The sequence below is a fragment of the Acomys minous genome (genome assembly GCF_964271855.1).
Source record: "Acomys minous genome assembly, chromosome: 12".
Taxonomy (NCBI): domain Eukaryota; kingdom Metazoa; phylum Chordata; class Mammalia; order Rodentia; family Muridae; genus Acomys; species Acomys minous.
In genome coordinates this window covers 81,387,294-81,401,834 of record NC_140493.1, presented here as the reverse complement: position 1 = coordinate 81,401,834, position 14,541 = coordinate 81,387,294, and the positions used below count along the sequence as shown (strand labels likewise).

At 48.1% G+C, this 14,541-nt stretch overlaps 1 protein-coding gene and 1 long non-coding RNA gene across 11 annotated transcripts in view; both read left to right on the top strand.

The window, feature by feature from the left end:
* Nucleotides 1-14,541, top strand: part of MSI2 (musashi RNA binding protein 2) — a 361,149-nt gene that overhangs the window by 7,055 nt on the left and 339,553 nt on the right. The window lies entirely within an intron of this gene.
* LOC311579220 lies at nt 416-1,862 on the top strand. The gene is made up of 2 exons (XR_014773099.1): nt 416-1,477; nt 1,654-1,862. It is a non-coding gene; the product is annotated as an uncharacterized lncRNA (long non-coding RNA).

Sequence of the window (14,541 nt, the reverse complement as noted above, 5' to 3'; positions counted from 1 at the left end):
GGATTCCACATTAACATGCTGTGGAGTTGTGGCTCCCTCCTCCCGCTCCCCCCAGCCCCCAAACATTCAGCTTGAAAATAAGATAGATGGATGTCACAGACCTGTCAAAGGAATATGGACCTTCCCCATTTCCCAGCCCAAGCCTGGGGGACTTATGCATTCTTGGATGTGTATGAGTACCAAAACAGTTGAAAAGGCCTTGGGAATTCAGGCATTTAGTAGTGGGATCCTGTTTCTTTAAAAAAAAAAAAAAAAAAAAAAAAAGAATGACACAAGACTTTGTAGAGGCCTTTGCTGTCACTATCCTCATCTGCATACCAGTTCTGTCTCAGTTTCCTTATTATCGCTGAACCGGGAGTGATGGGATGGTACCAGCTCTCCACAAAGGTTTTTATGGAAAATGAGAGTGGTCATCACCACCGTCCTTATTGCTGGTGTAATCATTGTTAGGCTGGTCCTTGTCCGTAGGCTGGACCGCCTTGTTTCAGATGCCAGCTGTGCCAGTCGTTAACTGTTGAGAACTTGGCCAAATCCCTTACCTTCCTTGCACTTGTTTCTTTTCTCATAGTTTCCTGTAGGTGAAGTAAACATGCTCCTAGAAGGATCTGTGACATGCTGATGGCAAAGTATGAGCCACTGTTATTACTGGCTATTTTTGAGAGAGGTCTTGGACTTAAAACCTTCCTGCCTATATATTTTTAAAAAATTTTTTTTAAAATTTAATTTTAACTTATGTGCATTGGTGTGAGGGTGTCAGATCTTGGCGTTACAGACAGTTGTGAGCTGCCATGTGTGAGTGCTGGGAATTGAACCCGGGTCCTTTGGAAGAGCAGGCGGTGCTCTTAACCACTGAGCCATCTCTCCAGCCCCTGCCTATATTTTTGTTAGGGCCTCACACTAGTTCTCTGAGAGAGCTAGCAATAATATTAAGTGAGTGAGTGTACCAGGCACTTTGTGTGGGAGTGATGTGCCACTTCCATTGGGCAGATGAGGCAGCTGAAATATTGACGAGCTTGAGTACTGATATAAAACACACACGTACGCGCACGTACACACACACACACACACACACACACACCCTAGGCAGTCTGCCTCCACAGTTGGACCCCTTGACCAGTGTGTGGTCTTGTTGGGGTACCACTAGACATGGCCTCCCTATCAGAAGCCAGGGGAGGGGACATGGCTTCCTGGGGTTTAGCAGACCATGAAGAACAGAACCAAAGTCAGTCTTAGTGAAGTTCCAGGTTCTCCTCCCCCTTGTGACATCATCCAATTGTATAACACTCTCTTGCGTTCTGTGTGTGAATCCTTGGGGTATCTTAGCAGGTACTTCTGGGGTTGCTCAACCCAGGGAGGTATGAGTCGTTGAAGCACAACTGTGTCACGGTTGGGAACTGGAACAGGCTAGGGAAAGGACTTGCCCTGTTTGGTGGTTTTCCCACAGAACTGAGCCTGGCTATCGGGGTTCCAGACCAAGGTGACTGTTGGGGATGGCAACGGGCTGGCTTTGAGTGAAGCCTTATTTATGTTTTATGTATCTTCCTTCCGTAAAACCTCTGCCTGTCTGTTGGGGTCACGGTGACAGGGCAGACTGTACCCTTCTGTGTGGACTGGGTGAGGAGCTTGCAAATGATGTGTCAACTTGTGTTTCAGTTAAAACTCATCTCTCCGCTTTCTGGCCGCCCCTCCCTGCTAACACTTGCCAGAGAAATATTCCGTGGAGGTGTTAAACAAGACGGGTGGAAAGAAACTGTAACTTGAGACCAAAGAAAATCTGTGGCAGTGAAGAACGGATTTCATATGAGTACTGTCATAATATTCTTTAATGTCTCGTATAAATAAAAAATCTGTTTTGTCCAGAATTTTAATGAGCAGCGAAGGCAGGCTGTGGAGTCCTGCCGTTCACCCATCTTACCCTTTGTGGTGCAAGTGTTCACAGACCTTCATTAGGGAGCTCAGGGACACGCTTTGGAGGCCAGTGGCCATTCATTAGCAACGTATATTTTAATCAGGGGATAGGATCGGTCCGTGTCTTCCTATTTCACTGGGGCATTTCATTTTTACAATACGTAAGAGGATTCTGCCCCACCTCCATCTTTTTAAAAATTAAAATGGTCATGGTCCTCTAAAGAGATGACTTAATTCGAAGCTGTGACACATCCTAGGCTGACGGGGATCAATCACGCCGTGTCCTTTCTTTGTCTTCTTTGGGTCCCAGTGTCAGCTGCCTGGGAGAGTTTTGTTCCAGCCTGTGGCTTGGCTTCTTTTTCTTTTATGGAGGAACCTACAGACTCCTTAGCATCCATGGGCGAGAGTGGAGCCTGGGTGTGACTCGCCATCTGTCCTTATTATCCTTGGGTAAAAGAACACAATCTCCTCTCTTTCCAGTTACTGTCTCCCACAAGGTTTTGTTTATTTTAGTCAAATTGACTTTATTATTATTTTTTAATGAACGCATAGAAACATAAACATTGCACAGACACAAAAACACGTAGCATGTGAGGCCGGAGAGATGGTTCAGCAGCGAAGAGCCTTCGCTGTTCCTGTAGAGGACCCGAGTTCTGTTCCCAGCGTCCACGTTAGGTTTGCAGCCACTTGTAATGGCAGCTCCAGGCTGTCAGAAAGACACTGCAGGTGTCTTCACACATATGTCGTACACACATACAATCATGAATAAGAGAAAAATCTTTTTTAAAAAACCCACAACATTATCAGCAGGGGAGCATGTGCTGTTTGGACTCGTGTGTATGTTCACTGTGCCTCTTGGAACTTTAGCTGCCGATCTAGAGATGTCATTTGTTCAGCCTATTTCCAGTTGTCTTTAGTGACAGCTGGGTGACTGTGGGCACACCACTGAAATCCCATCAGACCTCAGTTTCCTTCCTCGCCGTCTTACTTCGGGAATGAATGCAAATTGTTCTTTGGGAGCTGTGTATGGACAGGGAGGCCACGTCTGCCGGTCCTGTTAGAGAGTTATTGGTATCTTGTTGTCTTCAGATGAGGTCTCGTGCATTTCCGAGCAGCCTCAGAATCATTTTGTAGCCCGTGGTACCCTTGAATGTTGAGTCTTCCTGCTTTTACCTCCCAAGTTCTGAAGTGGCAGGCCACCACACCCAGGCTTATGCAGTCCTGGAGAGTGAACCCCTGCTCGGGCTTCCTGCCGGCTAGCCTGCTGTTCTACCAGCCGAACTGTATTCCTACCTTTTAGGCTTATTTTAAAGAGTTAAAATTTTTTTGCAATGGTAAAATGACTTCAGGAAAAAAAAATCATAGTGAGAATGTAGACTCCCTGGCTGAGTTTGACTCCTGCCTGGCTTTTCCTCGCTAGAGGCATCTGCCACCTAGTCATGTTCTGTTGGGTGCTTCCAGTCAGCCGCAGCAGTTAAGTTGTGGAGAGTTGAGGCCGGGAGCCAGCTTTTCTTGTCCCCATCCTGTCCTCAGATGTTGCTTCAGGGTCCTGAAGGGTTGTCTGTGAAACACGCATCCAGATGGGTGCAGTGGCGGCCTGTGCACACCTCCTGTTCCGGGGGAGCGGTTTCTTGGCAGCTTCTCAAGGGCGAAGGGTGAGATTCCGGCATCTGGCCTTCTCTTGCTGCTGTAGGTCAGGTCACCCAGCGTCTTGCCATCTTGGATGATCCGCAGCTGTCATCTCGGCAGCCGCCACGGTTAAGCAGCCTGCCTGGTAAGTTCTCTTGGTCCTGCAAGGATGTTAGTGGTGCATCTTGCACCTTTTTCCCCCACCGGTGAGGACCTTGGAGGATTAATGGCTTAGCTTGTTGCTTGTCAGAGAGCCCTCCTCTTTCCTCTGTTCCAAATCCTTAGCAGGTGTCTGCTCAAAGAGGAGGGACACTTTGTCCTACAAATGTCCTCTCCCAGGATGTTCCCTTTCCCTCCGGGGTGGGGACTCCCTTGCTCATGTCAGTCTGCGAGGATGACAAAGCTCCTGTGTCCCACGTCAGCTGAGCCTCCTTCCTGCCCCCAAGCAGGGAGGAGGGACCAGGCCAGTCCCTGAGGGCCCATCTTTGTGGCTCCTTGACGTAGTATGTGTTCTGTATGTCCGCTTTTAGATGTTCAGACCTGGCCATTCTTCAACTGCAAGCCTCGGAGTACACCAGGCCTATGTGACCCTTTTAAGCTTTTACCTCTTACTGAGTTTCGAGTGTTCATTTACGTGAGCTCATGTAATGGAACGACGAGTGGCTGGCCCCAAGATCATTCCTGCTCACCGCTCACCATACTTTAGCCCACATAACCCTAACTCATTGTTCCCGCTGGGTGTGGACCCCCTTCTTTTTCCCCCAGGGGATTTGAGTACCCCAAAGCGCTTCCCATAGAACAGTTTAAGTGTGCGGGCCTTGGGTTCTGTCTCCTTTAAGATCTGCATGAGGGTCTCTTTCCAATTTATAGCTCATCTTTCCTCGCTTTCACGGCCTTGTGGTGGGGACCGAGGGCTTTGGGGAGCTCGTGTCTTCATGCATGCCCTTCTCCCTGACGCATCCCATGGCCCGAGGTATCCCGGCTTCCTCCCTCATGAAGCGCAATCCTGGCTTTATGATGCCTAGTCAGCTGGTGTCGTCATGCGCACATCGCAGAGCATGCTGACCTTACACAAGCTAAGATAGGTGAAGCGTCACCAGGCAGCGAGTGATTGACCTGAAGTGGCTGCAGAGGTCCAGGTAGGGCTTGGGAACTAAGACACATTGGGATCAGGTTTGATAGCCAGGCATTTTTTTTTTGGCAGGGACTGGGGACCTGTTAGGTGTCCAGGCTCCTAGGGGATGCTCTGTGATCTTCTGGACCCCCAGAGAAGCCAGCGTCATTGACAATATGGCTGGTCTGTTTCATAGAGAACATCACCACCTTAGACTTGGGTCTTAAGCTTAATGGGTAATTCAGATTGTTCTGCAGAGCTGGAGATGATCTTCAAGTGTGAGGAGGCTCTTGGCAGAACCCCCCTATGATCTTTGGGGTGAATGGCAGCTTACAGAGTCTGCCATCGTTAAGTTTGTACCTCTTGCCTCCCTCTTCCGTTTACTTAACAAAGTGCAGACCACATTGTGGAGTTCTGTTCTCTGTCCCTTGTCTGAGCGGCGATCATGACCTCACCCCGTGTGGACAGTGAGATGATATTTTTCCATATGGAAGTCACAAGTTGCTGGGGATGCCCGCGTCCTGTTTCTCAGAATAGTGGACCTGTGACACCATCGGCCATGTCACCTTGTGTTTGCCTTTGCCTGGCAGCTGCTTGGAGACAAGAGCACATATGTTGGGAATCTCCATTTCTGCTTTTCCTGTGGGGTGAGAGGGGCAAGTGGGTGTGGTCTCAGGGCCATGTGCCTGCTGTTCTCTTACAGTCTGAGATGTTGGTCCAGTTGGTCCAGCTGGGCAGCTGTCCTTCTGGGTGCTAAGTACAGCAGGCTGTTGCCTGTTTTCTCTCTCTTGAAGAGAGTGCCAAACTTCCACGTATCTGGGAAGGTTTTGTTTTTGTTTTTGTTTTTCCCTTTCAGGGTGCATGCCTGGCTACTATATCTGTTCATTTTTTTAGTCTGAGATTTTGATCCTTTTGAAAGGAAAAAAATTGATTTGAAAATACTATGTGAGTTAGGGTGTTGTGGCATAGTAGCAAGCCTCAGTATTTTTAAGTATTTTGAGTTTAGTTGTTACAGTGATTTTTTTTGGGGGGGGTCATCCTTGATAGAATCTCTGCTTTACAGACAAATAAACTGAGGCCTGTGACAGTGAACAGCTTTCCTGGAGCCACAGAAATAGCAAGAATCAGGATTTGCCTTTGGACCCAAGTCCAAGGGAATCCCAAGGCCTCATTCCTCTAAATCCTAAACTACTTCTGTTTTGTCCAGTGTGAGTGGGACATCCCGCCTGAGGCCTGTACACTCACTACACGTGTGTGCCATGCAATGAATGCAGCCCAGTGGATTCATACATGACAGTGGCACCTCTCAGTGTCAAGTAGTTGGACACTGCTGGCAGCCTTTAGCTCCTTCCACTTTGTCTGAGCATTATAAAGTGCCCGGATGGGCAGACGCTATTTGTTAACAGCCTGTCCAGGAAGGTCCAGGATATTTTCCATCAGCTGTTTATGTCTGAGACCTGGTTAGCACAGTTGAAATGACTCTTCACTTAGTGGTTTTTGTTTTGTTTTTGTTTTTGCCTCAGTTTTTCTTCTTTCTGTGAAATGGAACCATCTATATAGTAACTCATCCTAGACTGGGTAAGGAGGACGAAATGAGGTGATACCTTTGGGTGACTACACATTGTGGGTACAAACGGACCGATTGGCGACTTGTCTCCGTCCCCAGGAGGGCACTGTCCACACCGTAAGAGGACGGTTACCCAGCAGCCTGCAGATAGCTTGGCATGGTTGCTCTTTACATAGGTTATGGATGCTCCAGCCCAGTAAGATGGGAAAGCCTGATGGTCAGTGGCTTGGCTGGCTCGGCTGGCTCATAGAGTCCTGGCTTTCAGTGAGGGGTGAGATAGCATGCACCCTTTATCTTGGCTGTGCTCAGCAGGCATGAGGAATTCATTTCCTTCTCTGTGTAGGATGCCTATGTGGGCTTTTTTCCCTCTGTGCCTTTGAGAGTAAAGTCCTAGGCTTCAACTAAGGAAGAGCTGAGACCCCACTGTGAGAGAGGTCTCCTAGAGCCTTCTCTCTCCCAGGGCTGGTCTTTATCTGCCTGGGGGTAGTTTCACCAATGACTGATCTGAAAGCACCACATTCATTTATTTGTCACTGGCTGTGACAGGCAAGTTAATGCTAATGGATTCTTTTTTTAGCCTGTTGTCTGGGATGTTTCTCCCAAATGTCCTGAAATCTATGGCATTAGGGGAATGTGTAACTTTTATGGTAGGGGAGGATTTAAAAGATAAATAGGGTTTTGTGTGCAAGGGGCTAGCATTTAGGTTAGGGGCAAGAGCGGCCAAGTGGGGGACGCTGGGCGGGCAGAGAGTCGTCTTTTAAGAAATCCATTCAGAGCTTTAAATTGCTGTTTCTGTTTCAATTATGTGACAATTTCAAGGGTTTAGAAAAATCTAATAAAATGGTCTTGATGATGCATTCTGGGGAGAGTGCTTCAGAAGATGCTGGAGAATAAATTCCTTGGGGGTCAAGAGATTGACGCTCCTTCCACCTCAGGGCCTGCTTCATCTGGGTTTTTACATTTTTATTGTTTTGAAGGGCAGGAAACGGTGTAGGAATGCATTCAGGGCTTCATCTGTATCCTCTGCTGAAATGAATTATTCTCTTTGGGCAATTGCAAATACACGGCCACTGTGCTCTTTTTTTTTTTTTTTTTTAAATTCTAAGATGACATACTGTAAACGACTTCCAGAGCGTGATTGGTGTGTGTAGTGATGTTGAATAAAGCACCAAAGAGAAGCCACGGAAGGAGGGGGCTGAGCTCTGTAAGAGGGTTTTCTCCCTTTTCGCCAATCAAAGCTTTTGATACTTTTCTCAGAGAGCAGAAGTTTACAATGGAAGAGGGCTTCTGGGCTGCCTATGGGAACAGAGTGCAAGAAAGACACAGTGTAGCAAAAATGGGATGCTGAGTGACATTAATGAGGTGACCGTTCTGGAGGGAAGGAGGCAAGGAAACAGCCAAGTCCCAGTTCCCATGATTTGTTTCCAGCTGAGTATGTCATGCGCTTTTGTGTGCATGCGTGTGTGTGTGTGTGTGTGTGTGTGTGTGTGTGTGTGTGTGTGTGTGTGTGTGCCTGTCCCTGTGTGTGCACACGCATGCATTTTTGTTTCCTTCTTTTTTCAGTGTAGGTTTGAATGCCTGTGGTATGCTGCATGGCTCTGCACCTGGACTGCCTATGTTGGTGCCCCCGCCTATGTTGGTGCCCCCGCCTACGTTGGTGCCCCCGCCTATGTTGGTGCCTCCGCCTGTTTCTAGTTGTTGCACAATCAAGTTTGAAATTAAAAAAAAAAACCATGTATATACATTCTTATATGTATGTAAGAGTGTGAGCATGTGTGCGCACATTCGCGCACCATGGCATGCACATGGAGGTCAAAGGGCAGCTTGCTCACCATGTGAGTCCCTCTGGCCTCAGATTAGCAGGCTTGGCAGTTGAATACCTTTTCCTCCTGACCCATCTCTTCAGCCCAGAAGTGTGTGGAGTTTTGTTCTTCTCTCTGGGCGCTTGCTGGAGCCAGGGTGGGTGGCATGTGAGGCCATCACCACAGAGCTGGACACCGTTGGTACACTGGAAGGGAAGAGTATGAAAAACCCACATGTTCGTTTTTGAAATGGGCTCCAGAAAACCTGTAAGCAGCCAGGTGTGGTGGTGCATGATTCTAACTCCAGCACTTGAGAGGCAGAGGCAGGTGGATCACTGTGAGTTAGAGGCCAGCCTGGTCTACAGAATGAGTCCAGGACAGCCAAGGCTACAAGGAACCCTGTCTTGAAAAACCAAACCAAGCCAAACCAAAACCAAAACAAAAACAAAAAAAACAAAAAAAAAAAACCCAAAACCAAAACAAAGCAAAACACACACGCATACAAAGAAAACCTCAAAACAAAACAAACAAAAAACACCTATAAGCATATAGTGAGGTGGTTTTTTTTTTTTTTTTAATTTCAGAAAGGTCCTACTCTGATAACACTTCACATGAATGGGTAATTGCAACGCATGCCTTGTAAATAATTTAGTGTCTTGGAGAGTCCTCTCTTCTCTTTTTTTTTTGGGGGGGGGGGCGGAATTTCCCATTAACTTGATAACAGCCTTGGGGGTAGCTCACCTGGGAATCTGGGCTAGGCTTCAGGGGTGCTGTTCCATGCGCAGACCCTTGAGTGTCCCCAGCTTTTGCTGTCAACCTGTTTCAGAGGGAGTCTGGTACCCTCATCCCCTTCACGGAGTAACAGGCCAGTGTTGTAAAACCCGATAGAAGCTCTTAGGGAAAGGAGCTCGCCAGGGCCTGGGTGGGGTGGATGGAAACACAGTGTATATTAACCAGTGCAGCCTGTTTTTACACCTTTCAACCCTGTTCCCTTGGGGCTAATTCCCAAGTGTGTGTGTGTGTGTGTGTGTGTGTGTGTGTGTGTGTGTGTGTGGTTTTTTTTTTTTCTGTAGCTAGAGGCAAACAAACAAAAAGGTTTCAACTTAACTTAGGTAAGATAATGCTTAACAGAAGCTTGCCAGTTCCTTTCTGGCCCCACCTACCTGCCCAGAGTGGATCCAATAAGCCTGTTGGATCCTGGGCTGAGCATCTCCCTAAGACTGCTCGCTGTATATGTTTCCTCATCTGCTTTCAAAGCAGATAATTGGTTTTAGTGAGAACTTCTGACTTGATTAGGGGGCCCTTAGGAAATTAAAGTGTGTTTGAATTTCACAAGTATAATTTTAATTATACACATTTTGCATTTTTTTTTCACTAGGGAGCCAGGTTCAGGACTTTTTTTTTGCTGTACTAATAGGGCAATAAAGTAGACGGTGGCAGAATACCTTCAGCAGTGCACATCCTTGGGTCCAATCATGTATTCTCTGCCCCTCCTCCCCCGCCGCACTACATGGTGGACAGGTTAACGTCCCTTCATGTCCCATATGCTTGTTAAAAATGATTTTTCACTGTCTTTAGGAAACTATCACTGGCAAAACATGGCGGAGTGAGGGGTGGGGGGTGAGGGCTGGATCTTACTATGTGTTTTCTGCTGTCCTCACCGGGAGAATGGAATTCAAGTTCTTAAGAGTGCAGCTCCTGTCTGTGCAGCCCGTGTTTGGCACGGTGCCGCCTTAGCGTGTCATGACCGCCTTTATCGCCACATCATCTTATTATTCTCAAAGTCCGTGCTTTCCCAGCTCCCGCTCTCCTGGCTGCCCCTCTTGGTCACAGGTCTGCTGAGGTAGAGTTGAACCACCCACTGGTGGGATGACCCCCAGAGGCATCACAAAGCCTCCTGTGAATGACTTGAGTGTCCTAAAGGTTGGGACCCGAGACTATGGGGAGTAGGGGTCCTGCATCTAAGCTGTATGGCCCTCATCCCCTCACCCCCCCTCTTTCTAAATCGCGGACTTTATGATTTGTATCAGTTTCTATTGAGGGGTCACTGCCCGCCCCCCCCCAACCCCCGAATCCTGAGCTAGGCTTCTTGAGTTGGAGGCCTTGCTCTGCCACATACCATCTGCGCTCTTAGATAGTCTGTGCTTGGTTTTGTCATTTGTAAAATGGACAGAATCCTAGCACCTTCACAGGGTTGTGGCGGGGGTGAGCTGAGTTAACATAATAAGGTGGGGTCTGGTACGTGGAGAATTACACCTGTGTGAGTTATGGGCTGTTAGGAAGGGCATTGTCCCATGGCAGATTTGCTAATTGTTATCTGCCTGAGGTAGTACATGTACCACAGTCGGCTCTCTTGCATATTTTTTATATAATACTTGAGAAATACAAAGGAATATATACACGTGGGTGTGTAAATGTAAACATGTGTGACCTGGGCAAAGTTTCAGTGTGATTTGGGTGTGGGCAGGGGCCTGAGATATAGCAGGTGAGTCCTGCGCTTGTGGGGGGTGGCTTTGAACTTGGGCTCTGCCACTAGCTCTGGCCTTAGGAAGGTGCATAAACCTTTGGATTCTGCACTTGAAAAATGAGCACAATGGAGTTGTGTTGGAAAAGAAGACAGTCCAGATAAGGTAACTGATATCTGGTTGATGCTTAGGAAATTTAAAGTCATTTAAAAAAAAACCTGCACTGCACTTAGAGAAAGTCACCAAAGATTCAGAATTTTGAGTACTTCACTACATGTATGTGTGTGCCTATCTGGTACCCAGGGAGTCCAGAAGGTATTGGATTTCCCCCTGAAACTGGAACTATAGGTAGCTGTGAGCCACCACGAGTGCTAAGACTTGAACGTTCATCCTCTGGAAGAGCAGCTAGTGCTCCTAAGTGCTGAGCCGTATTTCCAGTCCCTTCAGTCCATTTTGACAGCTAGTTAATGGTGGCATACGTTTGTAGTTTCAGCGTTTTGTAAGTGGTAGACAGAAGGATCAGGGGTTTGGGGCCATCCTCAGCTCTGTAACTGTCTTGAGGCCAGCCAGTAACCAAAAAAGGCTGCCTTGAAAATGGATAAGTTGTCAGGTGTGGTGGCGCATGTCTTTAATCTCAGCACTCCGGGAGGCAGAAGCAGGCAGATCTCTGAGTTTGAAGCCATCCTGGTCTATAGAGTTCCAGGACAGCCATGGCTAAAACAGAGAAACCCTGTCTTGGAAACCCAAACCGCCCCCCGCCCCCAAAACCCAAAACAAACAAACAAACAAACCAAAAAAAAAAAAAAAAGAGAGAGAGAGAGAGAAAAAGAAAGAAAAGAAAGAAAATTCATACCATTTTTGAGGGTTTAGAAATGATTTAGGATTTTTAGATGACCCTTTTAGCCCTGAAAGGTGCTTTTGTTTCCTTGTGTGTGTAGGGGGGGTGGTGCAGAGGGTGAGGGGAGGGCAAACAGGAAGTGCAGAGCTGGGTGGGGAGAGCCTGCTTAGAAGGAAAGAGTAGCTTCTAGGAAAAAAGTTCAGGGGTTGTGAGTGAGGATGGTGGCAGAGATGAGGGAGACTATTGAGATGGGCACAGCTGCCTCTTTTGTAAAACCTTTGGGTCCCAGGGGACATAGAACATTGGATTTTGCTCTGCAAACCCAGAACCCCATCTTACGAGCGGGGTAAGATTGACAGAGCTCAGGAAATAACCACAGTGTTCAACCAGCAGCCTGGGGGATGCTGACCCTCAAGACTTCTTGCCAGCACAGACACGGGGGGGGGGGGGGGGGGAGCCTCAGATGTTGTAGGATTCTGGAGCTGGGTCCTAATCCTGTCTTCTTCCAAGTTAGGCTCCTCTACTTGAAGTCTCCTGGGTAGCATTTCCCAGGTCCTGGGAGTAATTGTTGGTGGACTCACAATGAGTTGTGAGGTGGATGTGGAGAGGAGGAGGGGGGAGGGAGGGATAGGGTGTGTGGAAGCCAAAGGGGGGTGGCCAGGAGGAGGGAAGTAGCGGCAGATTACATTGACTAATTATAGGGAAAAAGGCATATTTGCTGCCCCATTAAGTGGTCGCCAGGCTATGAAGCAGTTTATTGTAATTAATACAGAAACAGCAAATAAGTGCCAGGCTGGGAGTGGAGGGTCTCTGGAGCCCCTCCCTGCTATGGCGCTTTGTGTTCACTTGCCCCATTCATTGTCCTTTTGGGGAGTCTTAGGGGTGCACTATTGTGGGAAGCCATTGGCCAATTTTCTGCTGGTTTATTGTGACAAACAGAGAGCCCTCTTGCTGGATCTCGGCTCCAGGATTCTTATGTTTCCTAAGGGCATGGGGGGGGGGTGGCTAGGGACCCACCCGCGCCACCATTGCTATTCTTGCCACAGTTATTTTAATTTCAGTACGAGGAAGTGGCAGGTTACACGTCCAAGTCCACCGGGTTACAGGCTGTGTGGAGTTGTGATGGCTTTCCTTGATGATTTCTTGTTCAAATCAGCAGTGCTCTTAATTTTCCAGATGAAGTAAAAAGAAAATTGGAGACTCCCCTCCCGCCCGCCCTGTGTCTCTTCATCCACGATTTTCTGAGCGTGACTCTGATTTGGAGGGTTAATATTAATTAGGAATCGGGCTAGACCTCGGATGCTTGATGAGGTGGCTTCAACTGTCTTGAGAAATATGGCTCTCTTTCGTACATCCCTGCTTCTGGGTGGAAGTTTCTGGGCTTCGATGCAGAGAGAGAGACAGAGAGAGAGAGAGAGAGAGAGAGAGAGAGAGAGAGAGAGAAGAGAGAGAGAGGAGAGCGAGCAGAGGATGTTGCTATGGCAGTGCAGTCAGTTGTCCTGGGACTAGAGGAAAGGAACAGCACCAGAGAACAGGAATGGGGTGGGTGGGGTCTTAGTTCTTATGGACTGTGGCACTTAGCTCTCTATAGGCTAGAGTGGGACATGCCCTGGGTGGGGTGGGGCTAGGACTAGGGGTTATCAGAGAAGATGGACTTGCTTATGACAAGGCACATGTTGTGTGTCAGGCTCAAAGCCAGGAGTGGTGAAATACTTTGAGGAGGACGGCCCAATGGCTGCTCTGTAGAGGTTGTAGGGTCATGTTTACTAAACAAGTTTCTCATAATTTTTCACTGAGTTGTGGCTCCCTTGAATGCTACCAAGATGGACAGGTCACTCATCATAACAAGGAAACAGACGTCCTGTAAGGGTTTTGGAGGGCTTCCTGGACAAGACCATGAAAGCCCAACTGGAAGAGTGGATGGTAGAGGGAACTTGGGGAAGGAAGGACCAAGGGGGTTCCACATACTGAGGCAAGTCTTGGTGACTGGTGGTGTGCCAAGGGTGCGGAGGCAGATTAGCAGTGAGGCTAAGAAATGGACGGATGCTGGTGGATCTTTTAAGGGCTAAGGTGGGGTGTGTGGTGGGGAGGGCGTGTAGAAATAGGCTGGTCTGAGTTTGGGAAAGATTACTCTGGCTTGTGAGAAGCCCAGGCTTGGAAGGAAGGTACTTCAGTAATCAGAGTAAGCAAAGATGGCTGACTGTAGAGGGTGTAGACCAGGAAGGAGGCGGGTCTGAGGTGCATTTGAGAGTCAGTGTTGGGTTGTGGTGGTTTGGTTGACTGGAGAGCAGAAAGCCTTGAAGATACGGTCTGTGGCCAATTGGACTTCTTGTGTGCATGGGAGAGCCGCAGTCCCTGCCTGCTGGAGGCCAGGGGCCATGGTATGCAAGGGAGATGCGCAGGGTTGACTGCAACCTTTGCACAGCCCTTTTTTCACTGATTATTCTTATGCAGTTTAAACACTTCATTATTCTGTGTGTGTATAACGTATGTTTGTGGGAGGGGGCTGCATGGCATGGCATGTATGTGGAGTTGGTCCTTTCTTACCTGTGGGTCCCAGGTATCAAACTCAGGTAGGTCATCAGCCATGGTGATGGGGCACCTTAACCCGCTGAACCATCTTGCCGGCACTCAAAGAATGTTTTCAAAGCCTTGTTTTTAACTTACTCAGTCTTGCTACACGTGACCATTGCTCCAGAGGCCACGTGCATGCGCACACGCTGCTTTTACTCAAGAAAAGTGGGCCAGTCAAAAGCCAGCACTTGGTCATTACCAGGCCTTTTGGGGAAAAGGGGGGACAAAAGCTGGTATGGTCTATTCTATAGGGTGACTCAGAGAAAAGTCAGGGTGCTCTGAAAGGAGAGGCAGTAAAGCCTGAGATAACAGCCTGACGGTGTAGTTTCCGTCCATTTGGAACACATGAAATGAGGCCTCGGAGGACATTAGCATTTAAAGTTTGCCCCTGCTCTGACCTCCCTGCTGCCTGCATTTCTCTTCAGATCAAAGCGACGAGGAGGGGAGAGTTGACACTCAGGTTCAGTTTCTGACCATGCTGCGATACCCTTGTTTTACGACCTTAGGGTTCTCAATCTTTGCTTGGGTTGACAGACTCATTTGAAACAAAAAAGCAGGGCGTGTGTTTTAGTCATGGGAAGCCCTCCGAAGGAAGCATCCAGAAAGGGCTTTGAAAGGCCTCAGAAAGCAGACTGGCAGCTCCT